This window comes from Ursus americanus, chromosome 4 (assembly GCF_024610735.1).
Source record: "Ursus americanus isolate L20-20 chromosome 4, mUrsAme1.1.p, whole genome shotgun sequence".
NCBI classification, from domain to species: Eukaryota; Metazoa; Chordata; class Mammalia; order Carnivora; family Ursidae; genus Ursus; species Ursus americanus.
Window position 1 is genome coordinate 31,947,785 of NC_142130.1, and position 14,093 is coordinate 31,961,877.

Below are 14,093 nucleotides of genomic sequence, written 5' to 3' on the forward strand. Positions count from 1 at the left end.
GGCTCAGTCGGTTAGGCATCTACCTTCAGCTCAGGTCATGATCCCAGAATCCCGGGATTGAGCCCCACGTCAGGCTCCCTGCTCAGGCAGGGAGTCTGCTTCTCCCTCTCTCTCTGATGCTCTCCCCACTTGTGGTCTCTCTCTCTCACTCTCTCTCTCAAATAAATAATATTACAAAAAAAGAAGAGAGAAAGAAAGAAAGAAAGAGAAAAAGAAAGAAAGAAGAAAGAAAAGAGAGGGAGGGAGGGAGGAAGGAAGAAAGAAAGAAGAAGCAGGATTAAGTAGTAGTCTTTCTTGCAGAGGGAGTGGATACCATGCAGACAAGCCCAGATCTATGTGTACCCCTTGCCACTCAGGCGGGATACTGGGTTAGGGCTATTCATGACCCAGCCCAGTGGTTGTGCTACGTAGCCAGAGAGAAATGGGTCAGGGCAAGGGCTGGCTTTCCAGGAGCTAACTGCATAGGGATGTCCAGACAGGCTGAAGCAGAGTCTGCGGGCTCAGTCTCTGAGGGTGTTGGTGGGCGAGGGATGACTCGGGACTAGGCTACCCCGGGCAGAAAGGATAGTCAGTCTTGAGAGCCCATTCCCAGGCAAGGGCCAGCAGGGCCACCTGCACGGTGCCTGGAACAGCCCTCCGCCGTTCCAGGGGTGAGTGTCCTTGTCCGAAGCCACCTCCCTCTTCCTCCTCCGAGAGGTGAAGAAGAGGAAGCAGGTCAAGCCTGGCGCCCCACTCCAGCCAACCTTTAACCACACTCCAAAATTAGGTTTCCAAATGCATGCTCTGTGGTTCTGTTTCACCTTGCGAGTGTGTGAATGGGCTGGAGGGAAGCAGGGAGGGGTGATTTCGTTTTGTTTCCCTTTAGTTTCTCAGTAAGAGTTTTGTTAGTTTGTTTGAAGGGGGGGTGGGGGGATTCATGGTGGTGTTGGATCATTTTTGAAAAATCCTACCCTTGCTCCAGCCCTGGCTGGGTCTGCGGGAGAGGGAGGCTCCCCGGGGAGTGTGCAGGGCCTGGCTATCCAGCTGCTCTTCCCCGGAGTACGCAGTGAGGTTCCCAACAGGTCTTTCCTCTAATTCAGTTTCAGAAACTCAATTTTATCAGTTCACCTGTGGGCGTGAGGAAATCTGCTACCCAACAGCACAAAACACGGTTCACCAGGCCTCTTTATTAATTCATGTAGAGCCGGCAAGGTTGAATCTTCGCACTGACGTCTAGTGTGCACTCAAGAATTAGGATGAATGGGTTGTTTGGCCATGGTGGAGTCCCTGCAAAGGAGCTGAATGGTCTTAAGGGCTGTTTTATTTAAGCTGTGATAGGCCCAGGAATTGCCCTTGTCCACTGACAAGCTTTGTAAAATACAGGCCACTACAGTGACAGAGAAATAGCTGCCAAGCAGAAACCACTTTCAAGCCAGCTGCCCACACAGCGTGCCCTGCCTGCGGGGCATGCTGGAGAAGCGATTAATGAAAACCTCTCTTTCCTCTACAATCTACCCAAACGTGCTCTAAATCCCAGCAGCCTGGGCATCACCAGGGAGCTTGTTAGAAATACACAGTCAAGTACCAGGCCCCCACTGGGACCTTCTGAGTCAGAATCTGCATTTTAAAAGACCCTCTGGAGACTCGTAAGTGCTTTAAAGTTTAAGAAACCCCAGGCTAGAGTCTAGGCTCAGCATGGATCTCAAAATTCACTTCATTACGATTTATCTCAGCACCTGCAGGGAACCTGCCTTTCCCTTCATAAAGTCAAGGCAGGACCTTGGATCTCCGCCTGAAATGCGGACAGCCCTGGGCTCCGCAGGAATGCCTCCTGTTGCCGGGGTTCCTTTGCCTCTGGAGCTCTCCGCTGCCATCGCTTGCTTACCTTTGAGTCCTGCGTTGACTTCATTACGCAAGCCAGTGGGGCCCTTCAAATGCTGCTTTGTTTGAATCCAGTCTCAGAAGCAGTCATCTTCGGAAGTTTAGAGGTGGTTTCTCAAGACTGCATTTTTAGCGTGGCTGCTTTCTGCTTACCTGGTTGTGGGCCTTGGACCTTCGTGTCATCAGTTAAGCAAATTCAAAATCTCACTCTAGCGTAGGTTACTTCTAGGAAGCCTTCTGAGAGATAGTTATCCCAGACACACGTTACCTAGTGAGCTTGCCTTTATATTTTGGGGTCTTTTAGGGGTGCCCGTGTGGCTCAGTTAAGTGGCTGCCTTCGGCTCAGGTCATGATCCCAGGGTCCTGGGATCAAGCCCCTCATCAGGCTCCCTGCTCAGCGGGGAGTGTTCTTCTCCCTCTCCCTCTGCTGCTCCCCCTGCTTGTGCTCTCTTTCTCCTGTCAAATAAATAAATAAAATTATTTAAAAAAATAGAAGATCTTAAAGATCTCAAGCTAGGCTATGCCATTTAAAAATTGTGGCACTTTGGGGCGCCTGGCTGGCTCAGTCCACGGAACGTGTGACTCTTGATTTTGGGGTGGTGAGTTTGAGCCCCGCGTTGGGTGTAGAGATTACTTAAAAATAAAATACAGGACCATTGGGAGGCTGAGATCCGGTGACACAGTGTAAGCACCCAGCCCAGCCCCCCGACAGGGTCTGAGCCCAGTGAATGTTAGTAGACTGACACATGGGAATCTAGCTCCAGAACGCCGGCTGGGGGACACAGCTTGCCTGCCATTTCGGAGACTGTGAGATGAACGGGGAAGCCAGGCCAGCCCTCACAGGTGTAACTGTTGGAGGCTTTCTTTTCCTTTAGTACCCGTGGCTCTTGGTCACGCCACTTGAAAGAATGAAAAGGTAGACGTGACAAAATGTGGTGGGCAGCAAAGCAAAGTTTATGGAGAGATAGTACAAAGCTCCCGAAGAGGGAGGGGACCCCAGAGGGCTTAAATTTGGCATTTAATCTAGGGGTTTTTATGGGTTCTGTGTGTGAACTGTTTTAATCTGATTAACCCTCCTGGCGCCTGTCACTCAATCAGGTTTTTGTCATCTACATATGGGGGGAGGGAGGGAAGGATGGAAGGCTCCTTTCCGGGTGGTGTTTCATAGGTGGAAACCCGATCAAGCAGCCACCCAGCAGGCCACCCAATCAAGCTCTTTGTTTAAATATCCCAATAGCTGTTGAGCTGGCCCCTGGGTCTAGGTTAGGACGCCCGAGACCACTCCCCTCCTTTCTGTCACATTCAAACTGTATGTAAGTTCTCCCAATTGGAAGACTTAAAGCTGGGGCACTGAGTGAAGCCTAGAATAACAGGATGGGGTCTTTTTCCTTTTAAGGGTAGTTTCCTCTTAGGACAGGGGCCCCTTGTCCCTGCCTGCCTTTCTCCCGACTAACTTTATTATAACCACCAAAAGGTTGCCTCCTTGACCACATTTCCATGTACGAGAAATAAAAACTTTGGCAGAATCATTTTCCAAACCAAGGGCACACTTGTCTACTTGTGTCTTAAGCTGAAGAAACCAAAAAGTTTCTGATGATATGGCATTTTTCCTGAACACTGGATTTGCTGACTTGGGATTTAGATTTAATCGTCTGATTTCAAGTGCTTTCTTTACACATATGTTCATTTCCCCTGTTTACGTCAGCAGCCACCCAGCATGCCGTGTTGTTCTCTCAGAGGCCTCTTTTTAGCCTTTTTAAAAAAGTCCTCCATTTAGGCAATATTTGGCCGTATGGCATGCAGTCTATCAGAAGTATTATTGTTTAAGATGCCAGCTGTACATCCTAGAGGAAGAGAAACTCAAATACACGTGAAAGAATTGCAAACTACAGATGTTGAAAGGAGGAAGATGAAAATAAAAAAAACTAAACTGACTCACTGATATTTTGGAAACAAAGTTAATGTAATTCTTTTAATTCTTCTTATCCAAGGTAGTATAGGTTGGGAAAATTTAAAGAAACCAGGGTCAGGGCACCAGGGTGGCTCAGTAGGTTAAGTGTCTGCCTTCTGCTCAGGTCATGATCCTAGGGTCCTGGGACTGAGCCCTGCATCTCATCGGGCTCCCTGCTCAGCGGGGAGCCTGTTTCTCCCTCTCCCTCGGCTGCTTGTGCGCTATCTCTCTGTCAAATGAATAAATAAAATTTTAACAAGGAAGGAAGGAAGGAAGGAAGGAAGGAAGGAAGGAAGGAAGGAAGGAAGAAAAAGAAAGAAAGAAGGAAAGAAAGAAAGAAAGAAAGAAAGAAAGAAAGAGAGAGAAAGAAAGAAAAGGACAAACCAGGGTCTTGGAAGGACAATATGAGCACACCGCAGTTCTGTTAAACATGTACCTGATTGTCTGGGACATCAGTCATACTACAAAATCTCGTGCTTAGAACATCTGAGGTTTCTTCCTCAACCTGAATATGAATCCAAATTTTGAAATGCAATTAAAGCTGAAATGAAAAGTAAATGGATCCCCCCAAACTGGATCTTCTCAAATTGTCCGTCTTACCTTTTTTTATTTTATTATTTTATTTTATTTTATTTTAAGATTTTATTTATTTATTTGACACAGAGGGAGAGCTCAAGCAGGAGGAGTGGCAGGCAGAGGGAGAAGCGAGAGAGAGAGAGAGAGAGAGAGAGAGCACAAGCGAGGGAGAGGGGAGAAGTAGGGTCCCCGCACCTGAGCTGAAGGCAGACACTTAACTGACTGAGCCACCCAGGTGCCCCTCTGAACCTCTTTTAGTAAAGATTCTGCAGTGCCACGTGTAAGTCTGTGCCATGATAGTAGAGTGGGGTTTGCCTAGATTTGAATTCTGGTTATTACCACTTATTGGCCATATGACCTGGGGCAAATTCTTTAACTTCTGAATAATGCCAATTTTCACACATGGAAAATGGGGATAATATTAATTCTTATTTTTAAGATTGCTGTGGGGATCACATGAACTAATACTGTAAAAGGATTAGAATTGTTCCCAGCATCCATAGATGCTCAGTAAATCTTAGCTGTTATCTTCTGTCACCATTTAGTGCTAATGGTAAGGGTGTTCCCAGCCAAGTAGGTAAGACTCTTTCCCATCATGAGCTAGCTAGACTGGTGGTAAACTGGGACACAGTCCATGCACAGGGTATCAGACTGCAACAATATCTGGATATCACATTATCCATGGAATTATGGCCTACTAGTACAATGACCTAGTACATGGCAGAACTAGATTTTGAACTCAAGTCTCTCTGCTCCAATGGCCAATCTGTTTCCACTGAACTCTGTTGAAAGTTCAACATGAGTTGACAATGTGCAGTGACTGTTAGGGTAGTGAATGGGGTGGCAGGCAGATGGCATTTGTAAAGGCTTCTAGAACAGAAGAATGTGACCTGTTCCAACTAGATTGGGCAAACCACACTTCCAAAAGTGACCAGTGGGTGGGAAGATGTGGAAATGTGTCCTGTCGTAGTCCTTAGAAGGGATGAGCGTATTTAGTCAAAGAAGGGAAGACAGCTGTGGACATGAGTGCAATCTTCAAGCAGTAACAAATTTATAAAGTAGAGGGAGAAAAACTTCAGTTTAATACAAGGAAAAGCTTTCTAACCTTCTGAACTATTCAAAGCTCTCTGCTTTGGGAAGTGATAGTTTGCCCTCATATGAAAGGTTAAGGAGAAGCTAGATAAGCACTTGGTAGGGTGAAGTAGAGGGATTTTGTTCAGTGAATTCAACGTAAATTTACTGAACATCTATTATAGGCCAGGGATGGTGTAAGAGTTAAAGTTCCTTCCAAACTCAAAGTTCTATTTTGTCCAGATGCAATGAAATAGAACCTCATATCCTACTCAAAACTCCAACCAAGACCATTGTACTCAATGGCATAAATGTCCTTATAATCAATTTAAATATTAATTAATTCTTTCCTTGCTCTGAGTAACTTTTGCCACTTGCTATAAAATAGGAGCAAACTCTTCCATATTAACCTGGATATTGCCCTTGTTCCCTGTTCTCCTGTGTAAGCTTCCTTTTAGTAAAGGGAAACAAACAATAAAATTTAGTCAGCAGTATTAAGACAGGAAACTGAAGTTTCCCAAGTACATTTTTAAAGACAAAAAAAAAATGCAAAGGAAAATGCAAAAATAGTACCAACCTCAAATATGTGAGCTGACAGTCCACCTCCATTCGGTGGAATGCCTCCTGTTCCAATGTGCAGAGGTCCACATTTTTATTTTATGATTCTGGTCCTAAAGTGATCGCCCTAGGCTTAGAATTCCAAGGTAAAGAAAACGGATAGGGTTTGTCAAATAGGAGTTGCAGTCAGAGTCGAATGTAGGTTCGAGTGGCTTCTGTGGTGGTTGCCGTGAGGACCTACTATGTGACAGGCGAGCTCTGCTGCAATTGACCGAAGTGTGTGCCAGGATTTGAAAGCATTTGAAAAGATGTTATCTGTGTTTTCTAACTCTGCCTCCCAACTCATAAAACCTCAATCAATATTTGCTGAAGTGTAGGATGGTAGAAAGTTGAAACAGTGGGCAAAGTAACAGGGAGAAACCTTGGGAGTTGAAATTTAACTTTGAGCAAGTCATTTGTCCTGTTCCCTAACAAGCCTTGTGTTCTGAGACAGGAGAGGGCTTCCGACTGTGGTTTTCCAACACAGGTCACAGCCCACTGAGAAATCAATTTCATGGGTTGAAATCAGCATTTTAAAAAATTAAATGGAAAATTCCAAAGCGTTTTGCACATAACGAAGATACTATTTCATGAAACTCTTGTTCCATGTGAATACACACACACAGATACACATACACGTTTACCGAACTGTGAAGTAAAATGCATGTTTTACCGAGTGCTGTCAAAAATAGTTGACCCTAAAAGACCCCATTTAGCATTTGGACCATAGATAGGACCCCAGAAAGAGCAAATGGTTCTGGATCTTCTATTACCGAGTTGGCATATTACTGTGTTTTTTTTTTAATTGGGACAAAATATACACAACATAAACAGATCAATGTGTTTAAATGGAAGGAACAAAATACTAAAACTAAAAACCTCTCACCTGCAATTTGCATCATCTTGTAGGTTTGGGTTTATGGTGCCTTCCACCCGCCCCTACTCACCTTTTCTTTTTCCTTCCTGGGATCCGGGTCTGTCACTAAGGTGCGAGGTGTCTGTTTTGACTTTGATCTTATGGGCCAAGCAACCTAAGTTCCCTCTTGGATAGATGTGCTGAGTTACAGGAGAATGTGTACGTGCGATTGTACTTGTACATTACAAATAGTTTATTCCAAAACAGTTAAGCATAAGGATTAACTAGAATCTAAATAGGCATATAATTTGGAACAGGATTTAGAGAACCACAGGTGTGCCCTGGCGGATACACCAAAGCCTTACGTATCTTTTCAGGTCTGGACATTTGTCTGTCACAGACCCCAACCTGCTTTTAGTTTTGCTTGTATTTAACATTTGCATCCTTGTTCTCTGTCCTTCAAGTATAAATTGTTTCCCCAGCTACCTTATCTTTTCAGGGATATAGTTTTGTTTCATATCTGCCTACACGCCTTTGCCTGACCCACATCACAACTACAATAAATGTTAATAATGATGGCAATTAATTACCTTTTCTTCTCAGCCATTATCAATAATGAGCCCTTTTTTTTTTTTTTCTGAAATCAGGACACTGAAAGCCTTTAAAGACAATTTTCCTTTTCCTAAGCAATAGTTACTTAGACGTTTCCAGACTTCTCCCCCTCTGGCCACATTTACTCACTTGGCTTGGGCTCTGAACTAGCAGCACCTTATATTTGTGTAACTTGTGTGGTTTAAGGAACTTTCCTACTTTTTCATTCACTGATGAAGCAAATAAAAGGGTGCTATCTTCATGTGGCCAATGGGGAAGCTGAGGCATGGAGCCATTAAGCCCATGTTTCTGCATCACAATTGGTAAACGCTCTGACGCCAGTTGCTGACTTCTAGGCTGGGATGGCTTTTCTGGTTTGTTTTTTCCTGCAATTTCTCCTTTACCAAATAGCAAAACTTCGGCTTCCATCTCCAGGTGAAGAAAAAAGGGAAAGGGGGGGATTTTCCAGCTGATGACCCTTGTACCCCTTCTTCCACCAGTAATTCCCCTGAATTAGCTGTAGAGTAGGATCTATTAGCCATGGCATGCCACAGGCTCATTCTCACTTCAGAGTCTTCAGGCAAGCCATTCTCCTAGGGTGAAGGCCTTATTTCTTCCTCTTCATTAACCTAAAATCCTCCGCGGGTCTGCAGATATCTTCCATGTTACTTTCCTGCCTGACGCTCCATCCCACCCAGGCTGACTCAACCAATGCTGACCGAAGCCTACTATGTGCCAGTTTACTGTGTGTTTTTAGGAGCTTGCAACTGTCTTATTGCATTTAAAACCACAGAAAATCTGCAAGGCAGGTATTTTCAATCTCATTTAATCCCCGGGGGAGGGGCAGAGGAAGAGAGAGAAGTAGACTCCCTGCTGCTTGCGGAGTCTGACATGGGGCTGATCCCACAATCCCGAGATCACTACCTCAGCAGAAATCAAGAGTCGGTCACTTAACCAATTGAGCCACCCAGGCGCCTCAATCCCATTTTAGTGACGGTAACCCAGGCTCATGAAAGTTGAGAAATCCTGTTCCTTGACTCTGTGCTCTTTCTCCCCAGACTTCAACGGCTTTTCTTTTTTTTTTTTTTAAGTACATTGTACATTCCTGTCCAACCTCCTGTTTCCTTTATGCAAAATTCTGATATACATGACTTAAAAAATTTCTGTGTACCTTTTGGAAAAACATGAAGGGGAGTAGAATATGTCACCCCAAAATATACTATTTGGGCATGTGGATTATTTTGAGCTGAAGGCAGTTGAGACCTGCAGGCTCAAGAGAAAGGTTTGCCCCTCCCCTAACTACCATGAAGAGTCTCAACTGGGGGTCTTTCCCAGAGTAAGAGTTATTACCAGAGATAAATTTAGTCTGAATGACCCATCTGTATGGCAGGGCAAACATTTCATTACTAAACATCTGCTCTTCTTATAGTCCTGTGAATTACCCTCCTCCCTTTTAAAGCCCCAGACCCCTATCCCATTCCTTAGCTCTGGATGGCATATAAGCGTCAATTGTCCAACTTGTCTTTGGGTCTCATATTCTTATGGGGCTCCCATATACCTGTAATTACACTGTTTTTCTCCGGTTAATCTGTTTTATATCAATTTACCAGCCAAAGAACCTAGAAGGAAAGAGGAAAAAATTTTCCTTCCCCCAAGCTGCAAGAATTTTCGTTCCAGTGTGAGTTTTATGTAACAGTCTGAAGAAGGTTGGAACTTGAATAATAGCCATTTCAGTTTGCAAGATAGTTTAAATAAAGGTTAGTTACCCAAAACTTATTTCATTGCAAGCATCCAAATTATTGGGTCTCCAGAAGTGGGTGATAATGCTCTGTAATAATGGCAACAACAATGACAACAATGAAGATCAGATTAAAAAAATAAAATATTTGAACACTTGTGTATAATACCAAAGCAGAATTGCCTCTCAGTATGTATAGATTCTTCAAAAAAGCACGAGAAATTTATATTCATCTACTTGAAATTGCAGAAGAGGGAGATCCTGCCAAGCTTCTACAGAGAAAGGGATAGGGAAGGGAGTTTAATTACATTGTGTCCGTTATTACTAATAAGAGGTATGAAATTAAAAATATAATTGACTTTGAAGTAGTGTCTTCTTTATTGTTTCATTTTAGTGACTATAAACTTTTTCTCGTGTTACCTTTTTTTAAATTTCATTTTTTCCATCATGGTGCGTGTACTCTTTAATCCCCATACCCTGCCCACCTACCCCACCTCCCCTCTGGTTAACAACCATCAGTTCGTTCAGTTCGGTTCAGTTCGTTATCTATAGTTAAGAGTCTTGGTTTGTCTCTCTCTCTCTCTTTCCCTTTGCTCATTCCTTTTGTATTTTAAATTCCACATATGAATGAGATCAGATGGTATTTGTCTTTCTCTGACTTATTCTGCTTAGCATTATACTCTCTAGCTCTATCCGTGTTGTAAATGGCAAGAGTTCACTCTTTATGGCTGAAAAGTATTCCATTGTATATATACACCACATCTTTAGCCATTTATCTATCAGTGGACATTTGGGCTGCTTCTGTAATTTGGCTATTGTAAATAATGCTGCAATAAACATAGGGGTGCATGTATCCCTTTGAATTAATGTTTTTGTAGTTTTTGGTAAATACCAGTAGTACCATTACTGGGCCCTAATGCAGTTCTATTTTTAATTTTTGAGGAATCCCCATACTGTTTTCTGCAGTGGCTGCACCAGTGAATGTAAATTTTTTAATTTGGATTTTCATGGGTTCCCTCCTGACCGCAGACTCCTGAACCCATTTCTTCATATGGTTGTAAGATTTTCACCTGGATTCTAGCATTGTTTAAGATCTCAGCAGTCAAGGAAACGAAGAGACTCAGCCAGCCCATTGTCTGAATTTCAAGGAGGCCCCTCCACAGCTAATTCATACACATCCCATTCCTCGAGTGCACTTTTTCCTGTGCAGATCCACTAAGACGCAGCGAAGCTCCTGCTTATAAGATTGAAAAATATTTCTCCCTGGGGGGAGATTGTAAAGAACGGGGCCAAAATGAAGGGCGGTGTGCAAACCCCGTGTTGTTTCCTCTAATATATCGCAGAATAGGGGAAAGGGTCGGAGCTCGAAGCCAGGAAACGGATTTGCATTTTAAAAGACTGTCCTGCGTCCCTCGGGGCTCTGCCCTGGAAAGTGCTTTATCTGTAACCCTTTTATGGCCCTGCTCCTTTTCTCGCTTTGTAGCTGTTTGTAAACTCTTCTAATCTCCCTCCCTGGACTGTGTATTAGCGCCTAGAGGCTGGGAGAGGGTGTGGATGTCGGTAAGAGTTTAAAAAGTGACAAGAATCCTATTTTCTTTGTTATACACTGCACACCTCTGTAATAACAAGAGCAATGAACATAAAAGTTCATCTACAATTCTATCCCCCTAATAAACCTCACTTGTTTCTATTTTCCCTTTCATTTCTTCTTGCATTAAACATTATGCAAAGCACTGTGCTAGTCTTGGTCCATGTGTAGCTTTTACACATCCTAAGTACAAATTTGCATTTCGCTTTTAACTTTTTTCCTTTTTGCTTATCCTAAATATTTCTGAGGCTGCAAAATACTACAATATGGCGTTAGTGGCTACCTAATAGTCCAACAGGGACATACACTTTAAGGAATTATTTCCGTGTATGTATCCAACATTTCGGAGTAAATGCCAACACCATTTGCCTTTGCACTGCAGGGCCTGGAGGTCGGTCAAGGTTAGACTGAGGGATCTGGGTAGCAGGGCTGCGGCCCGCGCGCGCCGCAGCGGAAGGAGGCGGGGACGAAGCCAGTGCGCGGATCCCACCGCTCCTCTCGGCACCTGCAGTCTTGGCGCCTTTTCTGTCCCGCCACGCCCCGCCCCTCCCCGCTCCGCCTCGCACACTAGCGGAGGGTTCTTGGCCTGGTGCGTGCGCACCCCTCGCCCCCGGCGGTCTATTTCCAAGGCACCTCTTCGGTCTACGTGAGACAGGAAGTGACGCAAAGCCTGGGGGGGTTGGAAGAGGGTGGGGCCAAGCTATAAACAGCCGGTTGGGGGCGAACATCCCCCAGAGAGCGTCGGCTTCGGCCTGTGGCGGCTGTGGCGGTAGCGGCTGGAGGGGGTGTCTGTGTGAGTGACGCGCCGATGCTAGAATCCCAACGGCCCTCCCGGCCTCCCCTCAGCGGGCAGGGCGGGCCGAGCGGTGTCCGGTGCGGCCCCCTGGGTGCTGTCCAGCAGCGTTCGAGGGCCGCGGGGAGGCTGCGGCGACTTGGAGAGGGGCAGGCGGGGTGGAGCGGGCCCCGCGTGCGGGTCTGGAAGGGGCCGCGGCGGCTCGGGGAGCGGGCTGCAGGTGCAGCGAGGTGGAGCCGCTGTGCGGAGAAGGGCTGTTCTCTCTGCCTTTCTGCGCCCTCCGTCTCGGTCGCGGAGCGGCGAATGGTTTCTCCGTGAGGGTACTGAGGGCGAGATGAGGGGTACCCCACTGTCGCTCTGAGCCCCGCCATTCTGCTTCCGGTTCCTCAGGCCACCCGGATCCCTTGTCCTCACTAGCTCGTCCTTAAAAGATGCGGGACCTCGTGGGACAGCCCTAGGCCGCGGGCGCGGGAGTGCGAGCCACGCTGCCGCAGCGTAGACCTGCTGTGCTGGGAGCACGTGGCTGCTCTGGGAAGTGTCCGCAGGGAACCGCTGTCGGGGTGCGTGGGTGACCTTGAGCTTGCAGCCCTTCGCTCTCGGGGCCTACCCGGGCCCTAGTCTCACTGCTGAAAGGGACAGAGCTGTCCTCGAATCGGTTACGAGTGTGTGCTGGGAATCGGATGGGAGTTTCTGTACGCCGTGCGTTGGAGCTCTGGCACATCCTGATCTTCCAGCGTTGCCCCTGGCCTTGTGTGTGGGTTCTCAGTTTGACCCCAGGCAGAAGGGGTGAACGCCGCAGGCATTGACTCGAAGAATATTCTGATTGCTAGGCTCTCCTTGTTGTAAGGTGAGAGATGCAGAAATAAGACGTCTGCTTTGTGAAAGCGATGGTCTAGAGGCAAAGTAAAAGCTGTTTGGATTGGAATTGGCTTTTGCTTTCAGGAAATTAGCGATATGGCTAAAAGGCTGTGCTATATCGATATGCCTTAGAGGCCCATTGTATTACTGTTTCTAGTGGATGGCTTTCTAAGGTAGTAGTGGGTAGGGTGAGTAAGAAAATAATATTTTGTGACTTGACTCTTCGGTTAACATTTTTCCTCTGCTTCCAGCGACCTTGGGTAGACCAGGGAACTTAATTGCTTCTGCTTTCTTTTCTGGGAGGTGTGGTAAGAGGATTGAAGTAGGAAATAGCTGTTCTCTTACAGAAGTATTTGGATACCTGATACCTTTATTCTAGGCTTAGATACGAGTTGGAATACTAGATGCTGATTCAGTTGCGGCTGAGCTGGGGAATTTGACCTTATTGACAAAGACATTTAAGGTGATTTCCAGAAGTTTTATACTGCAAAGCTATCTACGATACTTGTTGGCCCTGCTGGTTTTTTCTTCTTTTCCTCCTCCTCCTCCTCCCCCTCCTCCTCCCCCTCCTCCCCCTCCTCCTCCCCCTCTCCCCCCTCTTCTCAGTTTTGGATTATAATAAACTCAGTATACTTCACAAGAAGATCTCGAATTTTAAAAAATTTCTCAGTATGAAGTATTTTCCAAAATTTTACATATAGCATAGCACCCTTTAGCTTTTCTTTGATGGAATGTTGTTGTGAAGTTAGCCTGTGCTGAAGACGTTGGGTAGAGACAATTCCACTAACTCTGCCCTAAGTTGTGGCAGTTATTTGCCTCTGATAATGTACTTACCTAGAATGGAGCAAGGTTCCTGGTGAAACTTGAAGCAGACAACAGTAAGAGCTAGTTAAAAATGATCCTCGGAGGCGTTTGGAACCCTTCCCTGTGTGCTTCTGTGCGCTCTCTCAGACGAACACCGTACAGGTAGATGGCAGTGACCTCGAGTGGTCCTGCCCTTTGAAGTTGGGCAGTCTTTTTACAGAAAGCTCAGTAGGAATGAAGATTCTCCTTGTTTTTCTCCACGGGCTTTTCATTTTTTTATTTTTAAAAAAGATTTATTTATTTATTGAGGGGGAGGGGCAGAGGGAGAGAATCTTCAAGCAGCCACCCCGCTGAGTGCTGAGCCTATCCCTGGCGCGGTCTCACCACCCATGAGATCATGACCTGAGCTGAAACTACGAGTCAGAGACGCTCAAGCGACTGAGCCACCCAGGCACCCCACAACCTTTTCATTTTAAACCCTTAAAGCTAGGAAAGGCCTTGACCATCTCTTTACAAGTCCTCCTGGGTGTACACAATTATATGTGTCCTGAGGGCTCTGCAGAAGTTTTGTAAATTCCTGTAACCTTTTCATTTTCACCTGCGAATGAATAGGGAAGCAGTTTGCAAAACGGGTGTCCATAATCAATTGCTTAAGAACTTGGAGCCCTACCAGGTAACCTTTAAAGTTTTTCTGCCCCCCCCTTTTTTAAATTTTGTTTATTTATTTGAGAGAGAGTGAACACACACGAGTGGGGGCAGGGGCAGAGGAAGAGGGAGAAAGAGAAAGAAAGAATCTCAAGCCAACTCTTT

At 45.6% G+C, this 14,093-nt stretch overlaps 1 protein-coding gene across 2 annotated transcripts in view; it reads left to right on the top strand.

Moving 5' to 3' along the window:
- Nucleotides 1–11,475: 11,475 nt before the first annotated feature.
- TFRC (transferrin receptor) overlaps nt 11,476–14,093 on the top strand; it is a 28,005-nt gene continuing 25,387 nt past the window's right edge. Inside the window, exon 1 of one of the 2 annotated variants that reach the window (XM_045812568.2) lies at nt 11,476–11,621. The gene's annotated coding sequence lies outside the window, so the exon portion shown is untranslated. The remainder of the gene's footprint in view (nt 11,622–14,093) is intronic. The other variant, XM_045812567.2, reaches the window with a different exon arrangement.